Source organism: Silene latifolia, chromosome Y (genome assembly GCF_048544455.1).
Source record: "Silene latifolia isolate original U9 population chromosome Y, ASM4854445v1, whole genome shotgun sequence".
In the NCBI taxonomy this organism is placed as follows: domain Eukaryota; kingdom Viridiplantae; phylum Streptophyta; class Magnoliopsida; order Caryophyllales; family Caryophyllaceae; genus Silene; species Silene latifolia.
The window spans coordinates 375359941-375372512 of NC_133538.1; positions in this window are offsets into that span (position 1 = coordinate 375359941).

Consider the following 12572-nt stretch of genomic DNA (forward strand, 5'->3'; position numbering starts at 1 on the left):
ATAAAGATATGAACACATGGTTGGAGTGGGATAGAGATAGACCTGGAAAACAAGCCAACCGGGTCAGGCTCTAGTCGAGACAATTCAGGTTTCAAGGATTTGGTTCAAAATGGGTTGGGTCAGGTAAGTGGCGGAGCTAGAGCCTAGAGGGGCTAGCAGGGGTGAGGACGGTCGGAAATTTCAACGCTTTAGTTTAAAATTTACAACTTTTTTCGAGTTTCCCTTAAACCATTACCCATTCGCCCCTCGCTAAGATCCCCCCCCCCCTCCGCTAGGGTTAATTTTAAGCTCCGCCACTGGGTTGGGTTATTTCAAGTTCGGATCATTTTCGGATAGGTTGTTATCACGTTATATAGGAATAGCAGCCAGTTCCAACAATAAACATTATAACCCCTGTTTTTTCCTCAATTGAAAATCGAAATCAAATAATTTTAAAATTATAAATTGTATTTAATTTTCAACAATATTCATTAGTCACCATGCTTATATTGACCTAATAATAAAAATTAAGTTATATTACTAAATATTTTAATAGTAAATGATTAATATGTAGATAAAAAAACATTTGAAAAGAGTGCACGTAAATAAAAAAATATTTGGCTAAAGATCGGTGTCGCTAATGGAAATAGAATGATTTTCAGCTCTAAAATCAAATTCACACAAATATAATGTAGCGATACGTAATATATATATATATATATATATATATATATATATATATATATATATATATATATATATATATATATATATATATAGAATCAAGATCCTGTACGAACCAAATTACGGTGCGAACCGTACGAACTACTAATACCCCTCACTGTGTACTTTTTTTATAAACGACAACTGTCACTCACAATTTCACATACACTCCCGTCCATCTCACTGTTATCCTCGACGGTGACTACTTCTCTCTCATCACCGACCACAGCCCCCCGACGGCGACATCACCGACGACCGCTCGCGACGGTGACGGTGGCGACTTGATCTCCCATTGCCTTCCGACGGTGACGTTTTCTATCGTGCTGTAACCCTAATTTCTTCATTTTTATGTTGTTTATGTTTCAGCTGATTTATATTTTTTTATTTTTGATCTTTATTAAGCTTCACATGTTGATTATTGAATCTCAAACGTATATAATTACTGTTTTAATTGCTATGGTTATCTGTTGTGTTATGTTGTCATGTGTTTTGAGGGGATGCGATTGATTTTTCTGGTTGGCGTCTTGGTGTGAGTTACTGTTAAGTGGTATGCTCGGTTGTCTTGTGTTTTATTGGTGTATTTTTAAGTCTAGCTACACATCTCTTACATACGGGATACGCATGCTCCTTCTATAGGATCCACACAATCGTTTCTGTATGCGAGCGATAGCTTGTGCATGTCCGTCCATTTTATTTTCATGTTCGCGATTTTTGTGCTGGGTCATAATTCAGAAGAGTCTCACGGTTTGGCCAAAGTCCACAATTAGGCTACCATCTTAGGTCTTTGTTATTCTGGATACACATTTGTCACTTACGGAATACACATGCTTCTTTTACTGGATACACAAATTGGTTCATGTATCCGGTAGCATTAGCCTATGTACCTTCTTATACAAAGTGACAATATCTCTTTTAAAAATGGATGGAACTATTTTAATGTTTGCGATTTTTTGTGCTGGGTCATAATTCAGAAGAGTCTCACGTTTTTTGGGCTAAGTCCACAATTAGGATGCCATATTAGGCCTTTTTGTATTCTGGATACACATTTGTCAGTTACGGAATACACATGATACTCTTACTGGATGCACAATTTGTTTTCATGTATCTGGTAGCGTTAGCCTGTGTGTCTTCCAATATTAGCATGTGTTGCTGTGTTCATAGCTGTACTTTTACCTCTAGGTATACATCTCTTGCCTACAACATACACATGCTACTTCTATAGGATACACATGCTACTTCTATAGGTTACACATGTGCGGGAGTTGTGTCGAAACAGAATTAAATTTCATCTTAGTTATTTTCAGTTTATTTTTTTGTAACTAATTTTCTTTTTTTCCTAACTTGCTAAAAATGTAGGTCCAAATACTTTATTCTTAATTAAGTGTACATAATCATCTATGGAAAATTGGTGCAATGGGTGTGTTGTTAATATTCTAGCAGAAGATAAACAAAACTTTATTAGTAATTATGTATCTGAAAAGGAAAAGGGAATGGAGTTTTCATTTGATCCGTTAAAGGAAGTTACCGTCAATGGCACAAGCTCTGAAGCACAATATGATGTTTTTAATAATCAACATTTAATGAATGAGATATTCACACGACTTGATTTGTACGAAGATAAGGCAAATATGGCAATGGTTTGTAGAAATTGGTGTCAACTCTTTCTCATACATCGAAATGCACCTCGTGTTGACATGGCATTCTTGGGGTCTTTAGTTCTAAATGATTTGAATGGGGTACGGATTGCTCGTAGGGGTCCTAACATCCTTTATCAAAGCTGCAAATGTTTTTTAACGGACAATATGATAGCAAAGTTCATCCTCCATTTTCACCAGGCAAAAAGTGAAAGTCCTAATATGCATCTTAACATTCCTAATGATATTGCAATTGGCGAAGTGTTGTTGTTGTTGCTTAGAGCTCTGCCATCTGAGACAAGAAGCACAACAATTTCCATTGTAGCAGATTTGCTAATTACTCGTGAAAATTTCTCTTTTTTTGATTTCCCTTTCCCGCTTGACATATAGCGCAAGTTAGTTTATGTATAATCTTTTGCATCATATGAATAAGATTTCAATGGTTTTCTTCATTGTCTAGATTTTCACATGGTATCGTGAGCAGTTGAACGATCTGAAACACACACACACACACACACACATACACACACACACATACACACACACACACACACACACACACACACACACACACACACACACAAACTTCAAAACGAAAATCCAAAACAAAGCCGACTACATCATGCCTGGTGATGACGGCAAATTGAAAGCGATGATAGGAAGTCCAAAGACAATTCCTATGACATCGCCTCTCTATCTCCACCCTTCGGATAATCCGAATCTAAATGACACACAAATCATCTTTAATGGTAATAATTATGATATGCGAGCAGAAGCCGTGAAAAACGGACTTGATGCGAAAATAAATTGGCGTTCATCGAAGGTAAGGTCAGAAAGCCGGAGAGTAATGCAGAGGAAGACAGTATTGAGTTAGTAGCGTGGCGTCAGTGTAACGCTATGCTAAGAGCATGGTTTCGGAACGTAATAGACCCGAAGTTACATGCGAGTATTACCTTCTCTCAATCCGTCGAAGATATTTGGGAAGAACTGCGTGAAAGATACTCGGCAAGAAACGGTCCTAGAGTTCACCAGTTAAAGGGTGAATTGAATGAGTGCAAGCAAGGACGGGATTCCATGTTTGAGTACTACACACGTCTGAAAATGCTTTGGGACGAGCTAGCAAATTACAGCAAAATCAAAAACTGTACTTGCGGAGCAGCGGCGTCAATAGCAAAGGAACGCGAGGAGGAAAAGGTACATCAATTTTTAATGGGTTTAGATACTAAACTATATGGAAACATAAGGTCTGACCTATTGATGGAGGATCCGATAACTGCGCTACCTCGTGCCTATGCCTTGGTTTTGAGGGAAGAACGCCATACTTCTGTCACCAAAGTGAGAGAGGATCGTGAAGATGCAGCCATGGCGGTCAGAAATTATAGAAGAGGAGCAGGTAGAGGTTTCACGGCAAAGGCAGAACTTGAGGAAGGAGATGCGCCACACCAATGTACTCACTGTAAGAAATATTATCACACCAAAGAGAATTGCTATGATAAGCATGGATACGAAGTGGTTAAAGCATCTGAGAGGGGACGTAGGAGACGAGGAAGCCATGGGACAGGAAATCGAGGAAGAGGCAGAGGTCATGGACAAGGCAAGTACCAGGCTAATGCCATAGGAAGCTCTTCATGGACAAAGGAAGGAGAACCATCGGGGCAAAATATACCTTTCACCAATGAAGAGATCGAAAGGCTAAGAAGTTTGTTGATGGCAAGCGCTGATGGTGATGAAAAATTGCAAGGTATGAAACTAACTATTAATGTTGAATGGTTGATAGATAGTGGAGCATCTCATCATATGACGGAGAGACGCGAATATTTAGAAAATACTTGGATTGAAGACTCATCAACCGTAAGCTTGCCCGATGGGAGATAGGTTGAGGCGAACATTCATGGAATAGTTAGATTAAGCGAGAATTTCGTGTTAAAAGATGTCATATTCGTGCCTTTGCTCACTTGTGATCTCATATCTGTCCAACAATTCCTATGTGAAAATAATTGCGTAATAACCTTTCATCCTGACGATTGTGAAATGCAGGAACGGAATACGAGGATGGAGATTGGACGGGGTGAGCATCGACAAGGGGTATATTATTATCAGCCAAGCAAGCCCAAATTGGCAGCTCAAGCCGTGGTTACCAAGGAAGGCAGGTTGTGGCACAAGAGGCTAAGGCATCCTTCTAAAAGCATTTTTAATCGTTTTTCTGATTTAGTCGGCTGCAATTTAAATTGGACTTCAGATGAGGTTTGTGACTCGTGTTGTCAGGCAAAAAAAACTCGTAATTTCTTTAAGCTTAATAATAAAAAGTGTGATACTTTATTTGTATTAATTCATTGTGATATTTGGGGAAAGTATCGGGTAGCTAGTTTGACGCGTGCACATTATTTTTTTACTATAGTCGATGACCATAGTCGGGGCGTCTGGGTGTACCTCATGAAAGAAAAAAGTGAAGCAACTGACTTGATGAAAATGTTTTGTCAAATGGTCAAAACGAAATTTGAAACCTGTGTTAAAATAATTCAGAGTGATAACGGCACTGAATTGTTGTCTTTACCGATGCAGCATTATTGTGAAGAAAATAGAAGTTTATTTCAAACTAGCAATGTTGATACACCACAACAAAAGAGTCGGATCGAGAGAAAACACCGTCATATACTTGAAAAAGCACGGGCATTGCTCTTTCAAGAGGGGTTACCTATCCATTTTTGGGGTGAGTGTATATTGACAGCAGCATATTTGATTAATAGGACACCTACACCTTTGTTAGATGGGAAGAAACTTTATGAAATTTTATACCATAAAAAACCCAAACTCGATAATTTGAGAATCTTAGGATGTCTATGCTATGTTCATAATAAAGACAAATCACGAGACAAATTTGGGGAACGGGGAAAACGGTGCATTTTTATCGGTTACCCTCATAGCAAAAAGGGATAGAAGGTGTAATACCCGACATTTGTGGGACGCGTACTTAGACCTAGGGACGTGTGAGGGAACCCACATGTTCTCGGAAATAAAGGATGACCCTCCTACGAGACCAAGTAAGACCAAAACTATACCTAGTAGACTGCCAGGGGACCGAGTAGAACCTCTAGTGCACCAAGTGAGTTGGCACTCGCTCGAGTAAGGGTATACTCGAGCGAGTGAGTGCCACTCGGTCGAGTGAACCGGTCACTCGGTCGAGTAGTGCTGAGCTGTACCCGAGAAAGGAAATTCGGGATTTCATCCTATCCCAAACCTATCCCATTCAATCTTCTCCTTCTTCCTTCTTACACTAAAACCCTCTCCCCTCTCTCTAAAATGCTTCCAATGCCCTCCCCTTTGCCTTCAAGCTTGGATTAATGGTGGAACACCTCTCCTATTTTCCGATCTATCTTTGTAAGTAGAAATCTCACCCCTTTCTTTTTATCTTATGAGTAATCACTACAATGAAAACGCAGCATAGTGACGGGCATACTGACGAAAAAAAACAAGCCGTCAGAAAACACGGGATACTAACGGCTTTCTGATGGAATTTCCGTCGGTATACATTCCTGACGGATTTCCCATCAACTGTAATTGGCGCGTTGACTAAGTCAATTGCGCTAAAAAACATCTGACGGAATCTCCGTCAGTATAATGCTATTACTGGCGGAATTTCCGTCACATGACTCTCACACACAACAGTGTAGAACAGCTGTTAAAAAATTGGGACATCTGACGGAATTTCCGTCAATAAAACCAAAAAACTGGCGGAAATTCCGTCAGATGTATTAGATTTTTTGAATCCAGTGTGCATCACAGCTGTCACAATAATTGACCAACTGACGGAATTTCTGTCAGTAATTTGGAAATACTGACGGAATTTCTGTCAGTTGGTCAATTATTGTGACGTGTACAGTTGGCTGCATTATTATCTGAGTTAGTGGGCCTGTGACAGAATGTCCGTTAGTAATTTAGAAATACTGACGGAATTTCCGTCAGTTATTCAGAATTACTGACGGAATTTCCGTCACATGTTTCTTTTATCTGAAATTCGCAACAATCCCCTCGTCACTTTACCATTTCACTTCCCCCAAATCGATTAAAATTTAAAAATACCAAACCCTAACCTTCTTAAAACCCGACACCACCACCACCCTCCTCCACTTCCGACGCCGCCACCACCACCACGCCGTCGCCATCACTATAAGGTAATTATCTAAAAGTTGGAATTTTTGTTAATTAGATTATTGTTAAATTTTGTGAAATGTTAATGTTTTTAAAATGATAATTAAACTTAATGTTAATTAGGCTAGATATGTAAAATGAAAAATTAGTCATGTTAGTTTTTGTTAATTGAAAAAGTAGTCATTGTTGTATGTTTTGTTTTTAATATTGTTAAAATTATTGTTCATATTGACCTAGTACCCGTTCAAAAATTACTCACTAGGAGTAATTTTTGAATAGTCCCCATTTTGGGACTGTCTTTGTACGTTTTAAGTCACTTAGGTAGTAAACATGTACTTGTGATTTGTTAACGAGGAAAGAGTTTGGTAACTGATACTGTCGTTTCGTACCAAAAATAAAATACCTAAGTACTACTAACAGAAGTCAGCGGTAAGTAGGGTCGATCTCCACAGGGAGGCGGTGTACTATCTATTTGTCTATTTATCTGTCTAATGTCACAAGTGGGGGTTGAATTGATTGTATTAACTAAACTAAAGATTAAGCAAGAGAAATAAAAAAGAGAAATTAACAGCAAGAGAGAAGGGAGTATGCTAGGAGTCGGTCCACCGTGGCAGCTATCAGATCTTATACTATCAGGAATACTAAGGCGATTAGACTATTGATAAGAAGAGCTATGGTCGTCACCTTTCGGTCCTTAAACCGCCCTAGAGCGTAAACAGCTTAACTTTCGCCCTCACTGCAATACCCTATTTTAATTAAGCAAGCCTTCCCTTCCAATCTTTCGATCTAGGTCGGGGTTAACTAAATTTATGGTCTCCTGCATGCATTCATTCGACCGGATAACAGTTAAATTGCCTAATACAATTCCTATCGCAGAGCTAATCTATTTAATACAGTTAAAGCATGCTACCACGGCTTCCCTAATCCTAACATACTAGGGGAATTAGCTATGCATAATTAAATAGAGAACAAGAAATAAAGGAGAAGTAAACATTAAATAAAAGTAAAGAGAATAAGGGGAAAGAAGAATTACTGAATAAATGATCCGGAAAAACAAGGAGAGAATGTAACAGTGTATTCGAACAGTAACCAAGCAAGGGAAAGGAAAAGAAAGAATGAGAGAGCGTTTACAATGACATACTAACTTCCTATTTATAAGAAAATAGGATTAGCTAAACCTAATTGACGGAAATTAACTAAAAAGCCCAGCCCGTCAGCAAAATCCACTCGATCGACTAACTAAAGGCTCTCGATCGAGTGATATTCCTTAGCATTCCTCTCGATCGAGAACAATTCCTCTCGATCGAAGACTTCTTTCCTTTTAATCACTCGATCAAGAATAGGTAGCTCTCGATCGAGCAAATGGGCTCTCGATCAAATAGAGTTCTCGATCGAGCAATTCTCAGCGCGTAATTCCTGCTTCGCGCACTGAACTTCAAACGGCTGCCATTTCTTCGTTACTTGGTCAAACAGGGTGATTCCGGTGGCATTGGAAAGCTAAAAGGACAAACTTTCATCTCCAATTGGAATCACCTGAATATCTGTTGTATAACTCGAGATATGGCTCTTACAAGTAGGAACTAGCAAATTGACGCACTCTCTTGGCTCGCCTAGCTTCCTTACTCCCATGCGCATCTCAAAATAGCTTCATTTCCACTCTAAATTCACTCTTCCTCCAAATGCATGCTAAAAGGACGGTAAAAGGCTCGATTTCACTACTTCCTGGTTCATTCCTGCAAATAAGACAAAATAACCCAAAGTAGCATATTCGGGGCATTTCGTAGCATAAAACCACGATAAAAGCATAAAGATACGCGCATAAAATAGGCTAAAAAGACTATATAAAATGCACGTATCAAATCTCCCCAAACCAAACCTTTACTCGTCCCCGAGTAAACTAAAATGCAACTAAGGAACGGAAAAAGATAACTCAGAGCTAGCTACAAATGCCCACTTAAGCCAATTTAATGCGAGCAAACTAACACTTATAGCAGACAGTCAAATGCAAACGAGTTGTAGGATGTTTATAAATAAAGCTGAACCGTCGACCTTGCAAGACCTTTAATAATGGACTCTCACGGGCCACTCTTTCTCTCATGAAGCAAAGGGTGAACATATATATGTAAGAGAGAAAGAAAAATAGTCGCTCACCTAAACTACGACCCACATAAACATGCATGCAACTAATATGATAGACAATTCTAGCTACCGCACATACATTCCAACCAAACAAGGTCATGTCACAGCTGAGGGCTTACAAAAATATGGTAAAGTGAGGCAATGGGTAAGAAAAGGCAAAACATGTTATGGGAATGTGGAGGTATAGGTGATCAAGCTAGTACCTAAACAAAACCATATATCAACATCCGATTCTTAAGCAATTATGAATTAAGCACATGCCCTTCAATTGGCATAAATCTCACCAAACCAACTGATAATACTCCTCAAATGATATAAGATAGAACATAGGAGTGAAACCGCCTAATCAACAAACAACATCTCTTTTTTCAAATTTTTCCTTTCTTTTTTTTTCTATTCCTTCGGTTTCTTTTTTTTTTTCTTCTTCTTCTTCTTCGAATTTTTTCTTCAACTTCTCCTTTTTTTTTTCTTTTTCACGTTTTATTTTTTCATCCTCCTCCTTTTCTTCATAAATTACCAACTCCAATTCAACAGAATATGCGCCAATATTTGATACAATAGAAAATATACCGCAAAACAATCTAAACTAGCTTGACAAGGCAGGCTAAATTTGGATGTAGCTAAGGGTCAACTGGCAAATTTGGCTAATGTGGAGTTTATGGGTAAAAATGAAAGAAAGGGAAAATGTAAGCACCTCCCTGCATGTGACACCAACCACTAACCCGAATGTATGAAGGCAAAGAGCAATTGAATTTCATATATGTGCAAATTGATGAACATGTTATGCAAGGAGTAACTACTCACAATCCTACATGAAACTGGTCATAAATGACACCAGTTTATACGGCTCTAAATCTTAGAATTTATAAGTAGGTTGCCAAAATTTCAGGTCAAGTCTATTCGTTCAGCTAAATTTAAACATAAACTCGTAGATTATGCAATCAGACAAAGCTAAAAGATAACAGTTTAATGCAAGGCTTAAGCAAAAAGGACAATTACAGTGCAATTTCATCACTGGAATCTACCGTTCCGACTCAACCTATATGCTAAAAATAAACGTGAATTTTTTTTGAATTTTTGAATTTTTCTAATTTTATGGAATTTTAAATTTTTATGAAATAAATAACAATGCAAACAGAAATTAAACATGATAACAGAAATGCAATAAAAACAAGATGCAGACACAGATATGGATGCATAACCTCCCCAAACCAAACCGTACAATGCCCCCATTGTACCAAAACAAGGAAAGGAAATGCAAACTGAAGGAGAAAGAGAGTAAAGACGGAAAAACTCACAAAATGCGCGAATAAAGGGACCTCCCCAAACCAGCCAGCAACATGGGAGGTCACTAATAGCTCCGAAACATCGTCACAAGAAGCTATCCAAGCAATGGGCGTCCAAAACAGCTCGATCGAGAGGAATAGTGGTCGATCGAGTAAATTAGCGGTCGATCGAGTAAATTTTTTTTTTTTTTTTTTTTTTTTTTTTTTTTTTTTTTTTTTTACTCGATCGAGTAGAAAGTTACTCGATCGAGTGGAAAGTTACTCGATCGAGTAGAATTCCTGCAAAGACGCAATAAAAACACGCATACTGATAAAGTCTATGGTATATAACCATTTATCACAACTGAAAGTAAATAAAAATGCAAAATAAAATCGCCGGGTTGCCTCCCGGTTAGCGCTAGCTTCAGTCAGGTCCCAGCTCGACCTTCTTTTTCTTCGAGCTCTATTCAAACTAATCACAATCAAAACAGCTCAAAGCGCGCAGCAACCTGTCAAAAAGCTGCGCATGTGCTACACAAAAGAGTAAGTAGCACCACAGTGGAATAGCAAAGTAGGAAATAAAAATGTGTAAACATTTAAGTCTAACAAATTTCCTATGGGCGCTCCTAAATTTATCCACAAAATATAGGAGCGCGGGAGCAATTGTCAATAAAGTAGGGCTCCATTTCAGATTAACGAAATTAAAATGATAAGGACGGTGAAAAATCGTCAAATTATACGACCTCTTTGGGAAGGGGTAAAGCATTGGGATGCGCAAAGAAAAAGTCAATCGAGGCAATTTACTATTAAAACAAACAGTAAATAAATTATCGTTTACTACCTCGTGTCGGTCACTCTCAATGACGGAATCATCGACAAAGGGAGATATTACCTCTTCCGTGCTAGGAGCAATTACCGACTCAGCTGCCTCTTTGACACCCTTCTTAGTGGAATTCGTCCCGTAAATCGCAGCCTCAAGTGCATCCAACTCGGCTTTGAATAGGGAAGATTCACCGTATCCATTATCGTCATCGAAATCGTCATCAAAATCAAACCCAAATGACGAACCAAAGCTCCCAATGGCCAAACTACTCGATCGAGTAGAATCTTCATTCGATCGAGCAGTTTCCTCCTGATTTCCACTCGATCGAGCAGCAATTTCACTCGATCGAGCTGTTTCTCCTGGAAAATCACTCGATCGACTAGTATAAGTCACTCGATCGAGTGATTCCTCTATCTGTGCTGAAATCCTCGTGTGGGGCAATGAAATATGATAGAAACTCGTCGTCCGAGTCATAAAAGTCATCCTCGATTGGGAAACACGGTTTTTTCATGGGAAAAACCGTTCTCGGAAGGTATACCTCTTACGGTTGCCAATTATCCGACTCGGTATTAATCGAGCAATTTTAGACTCCAACTCAATGATTTGAGCATCCGCACGTCTATCACTCTCTTGCCTCACTCGATCATAATTCTGTATTTGAGATGCAAGTATCTCCATTAAAGACCTCGATTCTGCAACCTCTTCTTCTTGTATCTCACCGCTAACTGAGCAATGTCAGTTTCGAGCTTTTCAAGTCGCGAAGAAGTGCGTCTATCATGATCTTGCCTCTCTCGGTCACGATCTTGCAGTTGAGATGCAAGTGTCTCCATCAAGGATTTCAGCTCCGCAATCTCTTCTTCTTGTATCTCAGGAGGATCTTGTTGCGGTGGCCATTGATAGGATGGATGTGGCGGCACAACTACAACCGCATTGTGCTCGGGGACCACATATCCCGCAATCAGATCACCTTTGCTTCCATATAATGGAACATCGGTGCCGGGTCAAAGGTACTCAAGCCTTCCCCTTGACGGTCTTTCACCTAGAACTGTCTAGGTAGTACCTGTAAGGCCTATCAAAACAGCACTCAAGGAAAAAGATCAGAACGGCCTCAAGGGAAAAATCCCCTGAGGCTAAAAACAGATAAAACTAAACAAATAAATAGATAGATTGCCTCCCCGGCAACGGCGCCAAAATTTGATACTGTCGTTTCGTACCAAAAATAAAATACCTAAGTACTACTAACAGAAGTCAGCGGTAAGTAGGGTCGATCTCCACAGGGAGGCGGTGTACTATCTATTTGTCTATTTATCTGTCTAATGTCACAAGTGGGGGTTGAATTGATTGTATTAACTAAACTAAAGATTAAGCAAGAGAAATAAAAAAGAGAAATTAACAGCAAGAGAGAAGGGAGTATGCTAGGAGTCGGTCCACCGTGGCAGCTATCAGATCTTATACTATCAGGAATACTAAGGCGATTAGACTATTGATAAGAAGAGCTATGGTCGTCACCTTTCGGTCCTTAAACCGCCCTAGAGCGTAAACAGCTTAACTTTCGCCCTCACTGCAATACCCTATTTTAATTAAGCAAGCCTTCCCTTCCAATCTTTCGATCTAGGTCGGGGTTAACTAAATTTATGGTCTCCTGCATGCATTCATTCGACCGGATAACAGTTAAATTGCCTAATACAATTCCTATCGCAGAGCTAATCTATTTAATATAGTTAAAGCATGCTACCACGGCTTCCCCAATCCTAACATACTAGGGGAATTAGCTATGCATAATTAAATAGAGAACAAGAAATAAAGGAGAAGTAAACATTAAATAAAAGTAAAGAGAATAAGGGGAAAGAAGAATTACTG